Here is a 9017-nt window from a genome sequence, read left to right as displayed (position 1 = left end):
TCAATAAAACTGATAGCAACTACTCCTACAAGTGCCTAGAGCCTATATCAAGTATTAGAACTACTTAGAACCATATAAATTTGACATGCAAGCTCAAGAACAGGGTCACCTAAGCAGCAAAAATTTGCAAAGAATAAAGCACTAGAACAAAAACTAATTGGACCAATGGAGGAGTCACATACCAAGGGATAATTTCCCCAAGCAGTTTTGCGAGAGGTGCTTTGAGCAAGGAGATCGAAAATCACAGCAAAAGTGGCTGGGACTCGTGCTTGAGTTGGTTTTTTGGGTTTGTGTGAGACAGAGGAAGAAGATGGGTGCTGGGATAAGTGGAGGAGGGCCACCGTGGGCCCACGAGGCAGGGGGCGCGCCCTAAGGGGGGAGCGCCCACCACCCTCGTGGCCAGGTGGCAGCTCCTCCCGCGGTAATTTTTGCACAGTAAATCCTCAAATATTCCCGAAAAAATCATATTAAATTGGCATGTCATTCTGAGGACTTTTATTTTCGGGATATTTTTATATTACACGGATAAGTCAGGAAACAGACAGAAAAATACTATTTTTACTTTATTTCTACTAATTAACAGAAAATAAAGAGAGGGTACAGAAGGTTGTGCTTCTAGTTTCATCCATCTCATGCTCGTCAAAAGGAATCCACTAACAAGGTTGATCAAGTCTTGTTAACAAACTCATTCCGATTAACATGAAACCGGAGAAATTTCGAATAACACTAGGTTACCTCAACGGGGATATGCACATCCCCTATAATAAGTATATCATATTTCTTTTTGACAGTAGGAAGAGGAAATTCAAAACCTCCAATTATAATCGATGGAATTTTTCCAATGGAGTTGATACTATGAACTTGAGGTTGTTTCCTCGGAAAGTGTACCGTATGCTCAATACCATTAACATGAAAAGTGACATTGCCTTTGTTGCAATCAATAACAGCCCCTGCAGTATTAAGAAAAGGTCTTCCAAGAATAATAGACATACTATCATCCTCGGGAATATCAAGAATAACAAAGTCCGTTAAAATAGTAACGTTTGCAACCACAACAGGCACATCCTCACAAATACCGATAGGTATAGCAGTTGATTTATCAGCCATTTGCAAAGATATTTTGGTAGGTGTCAGCTTATTCAAGTCAAGTCTACGATATAAAGAGAGAGGCATAACACTAACACCGGCTCCGAGATCACATAAAGCAGTTTTAATATAATTCGTTTTAATTGAGCAAGGTATAGTAGGTACTCTGGGATCTCCAAGTTTCTTTGGTATTCCACCCTTAAAAGTATAATTAGCAAGCATGCTGGAAATCTCAGCTTCTGGTATCTTTCTTTTATTAGTAATGATATCCTTCATATATTTAGCATAAGGATTTGTTTTGAGCACATCAGTTAATCGCATACGCAAAAAGATAGGCCTAATCATTTCAGCAAAGCGCTCAAAATCCTCATCATCCTTTTTCTTGGATGGTTTTGGAGGAAAAGGCATGGGTTTCTGAACCCAAGATTCCCTTTCTTTACCATGTTTCCTAGCAACAAAGTCTCTTTTATCATAATGTTGATTCTTTGATTGTGGGTTATCAAGATCAACAGCAGGTTCAATTTCTACATCATTGTCATTACTAGGTTGAGCGTCATCACGAACATCATCATTAATATTTTCACTAGGTTCATGTTCATTACCAGATTGTGTTTCGGCATCAGACATAGATATATCATTTGGATCATCAGGTGGTTCAACAATAGGTTCACTAGAAGTTTGCACAGTTCTATCATTTTTCTTTTTCTTCTTTTTAGAGGAACTAGGAACATCAATATTATTTCTCTGAGAATCTTGCTCGATTCTCTTAGGGTGGCCTTCAGGATACAAAGGTTCCTGAGTCATTCTACCAGTTCTAGTAGCCACTCTAACAGCATAATCATTTTTCTTACTATTCATTTCATCAAGCACTTCTTTTTGAGCTTTAAGCACGTGTTCTACTTGCGTGGTAACCATAGAAGCATGTTCGCTAACAAGTTTAAGTTCACCTCTAATATTAGCCATATAATCACCCAAGCATCTAATCATATAAGCATTTTCTTTTAATTGTCTACCAAAATAAGCATTGAAGTCGTCTTGCTTAAACATAAAGTTATCAAACTCATCCAAGCACTGACTAGCAATTTTAGTAGGAGGAACTTCAGCTTTATCATATCTATAGAGAGAATTTACCTTTACTACTTGTGTCAGGATATCGGGGTCAAGAGGTTCTTCAATAAATAAAGAATTGAGATCATATGTTTCTTCAACAAGCGGTATATTAAGACCATGTATTTCTTCAATAGGAGGTAAATTCTTAACGTCTTCAGCTTTAATACCTTTCTCTTTCATAGATTTCTTTGCCTCTTGCATATCTTCGGGACTGAGAAATAGAACACCTCTCTTCTTTGGAGTTGGTTTAGGAATAGGCTCAGTAATTGGAGCAGGAGCTGGCTCAGGAGGTGCCCAATTATTTTCATTTGTCAACATATTATTCAATAGAATTTCAGCTTCATCCGGTGTTCTTTCCCTGAAAAGAGAACCAGCACAACTATCCAGGTAATCTCTGGAAACATCGGTCAGTCCATTATAAAAGATATCAAGTATTTTAGGTTTCTTAAGAGGATGATCAGGCAAAGCATTAAGTAACTTGAGAAGCCTCCCCCAAGCTTGTGGGAGACTCTCTTCTTTAATTTCCACAAAGTTGTATATTTCCCTCAAAGCAGCTTGTTTCTTATGAGCAGGGAAATATTTAGCAGAGAAGTAATAAATCATATCCTGGGGACTACGCCCACAACCAGGATCAAGAGAATTAAACCATATCTTAGCATCACCCTTTAATGAGAACGGAAATATTTTGAGTATATAGAGGTAACGCGATCTCTCATCATTAGTGAACAGGGCAGCTATATCATTTAACTTAGTAAGATGTGCCACAACAGTTTCAGATTCATAGCCATAAAACGGATCAGATTCAACCAAAGTAATTATATCAGGATCAACAGAGAATTCATAATCCTTATCAGGGACACAAATAGGTGAAGTAGCAAAAGCAGGGTCGGGTTTCATTTTATCTCTAAGTGATTCTTTGTTCCATTTAATTAATAACCTCTTAAGATCATATCTATCTTTGCAGGCTAAAATAGCGGCAGAAGATTCCATATCAAAAAGATAGCCCTCGGGAATAACAGGCATATTTTCATCATCACTATCATCATCGTATTCAGATTCAATAATTTATTTTTCTCTAGCCCTAGCAATTTGTTCATCAAGAAATTCACCAAGGGGCACAGTAGTATCAGACATAGAAGAAATTTCATCATAAGTATCATGCATAGCAGAAGTGGCATCATCAATAACATGCGACATACCAGAATGAATAGCAGAAGCAGGTGTAGGTGTCGCTAGCTTACTCATAATAGAAGGTGAATCAGGTGCAGAGCTAGATGGCAATTCCTTACCTCCCCTCGTAGTTGAGGGATAGATCTTGGTTTTTGGATCTCTCAAGTTCTTCATAATGATAAGCAGATATAAATACCAAGTGACTCAAAGAATAGAGCTATGCTCCCCGGCAACGGCGCCAGAAATTGGTCTTGATAACCCACAAGTATAGGGGATCGCAACAGCTTTCGAGGGTAGAGTATTCAACCCAAATTTATTGATTCGACACAAGGGGAGCCAAAGAATATTCTCAAGTATTAGCAGCTAAGTTGTCAATTCAACCACACCTGGAAACTTAGTATCTGCAGCAAAGTGTTTAGTAGCAAAGTAATATGATAGTGGTGGTAGCGGCAACAAAAGTAAAGACAACAAAAGTAATATTTTGGGTATTTTGTAGTGATTGTAACAGTAACAACGGGAAAGTAAATAAGCGTAAAACAGTATATGGAAAACTCGTAGGCACCGGATTAGTGATGGATAATTATGCCGGATGTGGTTCATCATGTAACAGTCATAACATAGGGTGACACAGAACTAGCTCTAATTCATCAATGTAATGTAGGCATGTATTCCGTATATAGTCATACGTGCTTATGGAAAAGAACTTGCATGACATCTTTTGTCCTACCCTCCCGTGGCAGCGGGGTCCTATTGGAAACTAAGGGATATTAAGGCCTCCTTTTAATAGAGAACCGGAACAAAGCATTAGCACATAGTGAATACATGAACTCCTCAAACTAAGGTCATCACCGGGAGTGGTCCCGATTATTGTCACTTCGGGGTTGTCGGATCATAACACACAGTAGGTGACTATAGACTTGCAAGATAGGATCAAGAAGTCACATATATTCATGAAAACATAATAGGTTCCGATCTGAAATCATGGCACTCGGGCCCTAGTGACAAGCATTAAGCATAGCAAAGTCATAGCAACATCAATCTCAGAACATAATGGATACTAGGGATCAAACCCTAACAAAACTAACTCGATTACATGATAAATCTCATCCAACCCATCACCGTCCAGCAAGCCTACGATGGAATTACTCACGCACGGCGGTGATCATCATGAAATTGGTGATGGAGGATGGTTGATGATGACGACGGCGACGAATCCCCCTCTCGGGAGCCCCGAATGGACTCCAGATCAGCCCTCCCGAGAGGTTTTAGGGCTTGGCAGCGGCTCCGTATCGTAAAACGTGATGATTTCTTCTCTCTGATTTTTTCTCTCCGAAAGCAAATATATAGAGTTGGAGTTGGCGTCGGAGGGCATCCAGGGGGCCCACGAGGTAGGGGCGCGCCCTTGGGGGGGCCACCCTCGTGAGAAGGGTGTGGGCCCCCGGGTCTTCATCTTTGGCAAGGATTTTTTATTATTTATTTTAAGGTGTTCGTGGAGTTTCAGGTCATTCCGAGAATATATATTTTTTGCACATAAAACAACATCATGGCAATTCTGCTGAAAACAACGTCAGTCCGGGTTAGTTCCATTCAAATCATACAAGTTAGAGTCCAAAACAAGGGCAAAAGTGTTTGGAAAAGTAGATACGACGGAGACGTATCATCCATCATCGACACACAGCTGAGGCTTTTTTGTAGTTGCGTTTACCCCAGTTGTAAGTCCATCGTCGACACGCAACTCGTGGGTTCATACAAGCCATTGCACCCAGTTGCAAGTCCACTAGCGACATGCAACTGGGGCTTTGTATCGTTGACATGCAACTGGTGCTTCTTTTTTGTAGTCGTTTTGCCCTAGTTTTAAGTCCATCATCAGCACACAACTAGGGCTTCGTTGTAGTTGTTTTTGCCCTAGTTACAAGTCCATCATCGACACATCTCTAGGGCTTCCTACAAGCCGTTTTTGCCCCAGTTGCAAGTGCACCCACAACATGCAACTGGGGCTTTCCTACTAGCCATTGCCCCAGTTGCAAGTCCATCATCAGCACACAATTGGGGATTTTTTTGTAGTTGTTTTGCCCAGTTGCAGTTCTAGCATCGACACACAACTAGGGCTTCCTACAAGCCATTTTTGCCATAATTGCAAGTGCACCAATGGCATGCAATTGGGGCTTCCTACTGGTCGTAGCTTAAATTGCAAGTCCATCATTGACACACAACTAGGGCTTTTTTGTAGTTGTTTTCCCCTAGTTGCAAGTCCACTATCGACACGTAACTCAGGGCTTCCTACATGCCGTTGCCCCAATTGCAATTCCATCATCGACACACAACTAGGGATTTTTAGTTGTCTTGCCCTAGCTGCAAGTGCACCCGCGAGATGCAACTAGGGCTTCCTACTAGTCGTTGCCCTAGTTGCAAGTCCATCATCGACACGTAACTAAGGCTTTTTTAGTTCTTTTGCCCCAACTGCAAGTCTGTCATCAACACACAACTTGGGGCTTCCTACTAGCTGTTGCAAGCCCATCATCGGCAAACAACTAGGCTTCTTTATAGTTGTTTTGCTCTAGTTGCAAGTCCATTATAGACACGCAATTTTAGGATTCCTACCAGTCGTTGCCCCAGTTGCAAGTCCATCATCGACATGTTGCCCTAGTTGTGTGTCGATGATGGACTTGCAACTGGGGCTATGGCTACTAGGAAGCCCCGAGTTGCGTGTTGATAGTGGACTTGTAATTGGGGCATAACAACTACAAAAATCCCCAGTTGCGTGTCGATGATGGACTAGCAACTAGGGCTACGGCTAGTAGGAAGCCCCGGTTGCATGTTGTGGGTGCGCTTGAAATAAGGTCAAAATGTCTTGTAGGAAGCCCCAGTTGCGCGTCGATGATGGACTTGCAAATGGGAAAAACAACTACAAAAAAGCCCAATGGCGTGTCGAAGATGGCCTTGCAACTATGACAGCGGCTAGTAGCAGGCCCAGTTGCATCTTGCGGGTGCACGTACAACTCGTGCAGAACAATTACAAAAAAATCCCTAGTTGTGTGTCGATGATGGACTTGCAACTGGAGCAACGACTGGTAGGAAGCCCGAGTTGTATGTCAAGCGTGCACTTGCAACTAGGGCAAAACAACTACACAAAAAGCCCACTTACGTGTTGATGATGGACACGCAACTGGGGCAACGGCTAGTAGGAAGCCCAAGTTGCATGTCGCAGATGCACTTGCAACTGGGGCAAAAACGACTAGTAGGAAGCACCCCAGTGGTGTGTCGATGATGGACTTGCACCTAGAGCAAAATGACTACAAAAAGCCCCAATTTTGTGTCGATGGTGGACTTGTGACTGGGGGTGACGACTTGTATGAAGCCCGAGTTTCATGTTGATGATGGACTTACAACTAGAGCAAAACAACTACAAAAAAGCCTCAGTTGTGTGTCGGTGATGGACTTGCAAATGGGGCAACGACTAGTACGGAGCCCCAAGTTGCGTGTCAATAATGGACTTGCATTACAAAAAAATACTTCCATGATGATACGTGTTTGTGATAGTAGGTCACATTTTCTGTCATGCATGTACATCCATGACAATTTTATGGCAGAATCAAGATAGTCATACATGTGCTATCATAGAAGTGTTCCATCACAATACTAAAATTATCATCATGGAAGTGGTAGTAGGTCACATTTTCTGTCATTCATGTACATCCATGACAATTTTATGGCAGAATCAAGATAGTCATACATGTGCTATCATAGAAGTGTTCCATCACAATACTAAAATTATCATCATGGAAGTGTCCACTTCCATGATGATAAATGGTGCATCCTGGAAGTGCTTTCGTCAAGGGTAACCAACATGTGGCATCCACCGTAATGGGCCGCCGTTATGCTATCGGGTCCGGTTTTGGATCCGATAACTCGTTAACAGCCCAGACCAATGGGTATTTTCCACGTGTAAAATTCTCATTGGACGGAAACCACGTGTTAGCTCCATGTTGAGACAGATGTCAACCGCCCAATGGATAGGAGGAGCCTATGATACGTCGGCACGTGGCAAGGCCCAACAGCGACCCATTTAGGTTAAAAGGCCGGTCCAGTCAAAATTATCGGGCTGACCCATTAACGGTCAGCTTGCAGACGGCCCATTCACAGTTAAGGCTCGTAGGAATAGTGTCAAATCGGACCGTCAATGACCCGTTCTAGATTTCTAATCATTGTGGCCCATGGTCACTTCTGACCCATTAACAATCCACTAAGTATTTGGACCGAATTACGACCCAGTGTGTTTCCGGCCTGTTAAAGGTCCTGCTACATTTGGGCCCATTTATTGCCCAATGAAACTTTCGGCCCATAAAAGACCGTGAAAGAATTGGGTAATATTTGGTAATGTCTGACAATCGGCCTATTTTTTCGACCAGGAACGGTAGGAAAGGCTCCTACTGTGTTAATATATTAATAAATAGTGTGGGGGCTGTACAATGAAGTATTTACATGATACAAATCAAGCCACTTCTAGCCTGTTGTGTTTTCAACTTGTTAATGTCGGACAAAATCCATGGGCCATATGTGGCCCAATGTCACATCGGGCCTATTAACGACCCATATACTCGCCGATACAAATCAAGCCCGACCGCACTTTCGACCTTGTAAAGGCCCGTGTAGTAGGTCAGAGCATTTACGGCCCGTGTGAATTTCGGCCCGTGAATGATCCGCATTGTAAATGGGCCACCATGAACTGAGATACATTTTGGCCTGCTAATGACCAGTGGGTTATTTGGCACATTTCAGGCCCAATCATCTTCCGGCCTCCTAAAAGCAATGGCCACAATCTGGCCCAATTAGGGCCCAATCTGACTTTCGGCCTATTAAAGGTCCATGTTATTTATGGGCCATATTAGGCCTGCAAGATATTTACACATGTTCATGGCATGTTGTCACTACGAGCTAAAATTATGTTTAGGTCTGTTAAAGGCCCACCATGGGCACAACCCAATCAAAAATAAGAAAGCTTATGCTGATTTAGGCCCTGACATTTTTAGTGGGTTACATGCCCATTACGGCCCATAATCGTTTTTAGCCCAATTGGAATTGTGGGCCCGGCAAATGTTGGCCCATTGGGCTCCTATGATGCTTTCGGTCGAAACCAGATCGGTGATGCCGAATACATTACTAAGATAAACCTACACTATACAAAAATAGCGTCATAATTTCTACGGCCTTTGGCAGCACGATAAATGTTGTATCATAATAAAATAAATTATAGCCATACAACAAATGCCCTGTTGGCATAAAAGTTTACAGTTCTTGCAGATAAATGCACCATCAGATGTATAGAAGCATGATACGTCTCCAACGTATCTATAATTTTTGATTGCTCCATGCTATATTATCTACTGTTTTGGACAATATTGGGCTTTATTATCCACTTTTATATTATTTTTGGGAGTAACCTATTAACCAGAGGCCTAGCCCAGATTTGCTGTTTTATGCCTATTTCAGTGTTTTGAAGAAAAGGAATATCAGACGGAGTCGAAACGGAACTAAATCAACTGGAGAAGTTATTTTTGGAAGGAAACACACCTGATGGACTAGGACCCCACGTTAGAAGATACGGGAGCTGCCCACAAGGGTGGGGGGCACGCCCACCCCCCTAGGGCGCG

Source organism: Triticum dicoccoides, chromosome 6A, assembly GCF_002162155.2.
Source record: "Triticum dicoccoides isolate Atlit2015 ecotype Zavitan chromosome 6A, WEW_v2.0, whole genome shotgun sequence".
Lineage (NCBI taxonomy): Eukaryota > Viridiplantae > Streptophyta > Magnoliopsida > Poales > Poaceae > Triticum > Triticum dicoccoides.
The sequence above is the reverse complement of the archived record's forward strand: the minus strand, read 5'-3'. Positions refer to the sequence as shown.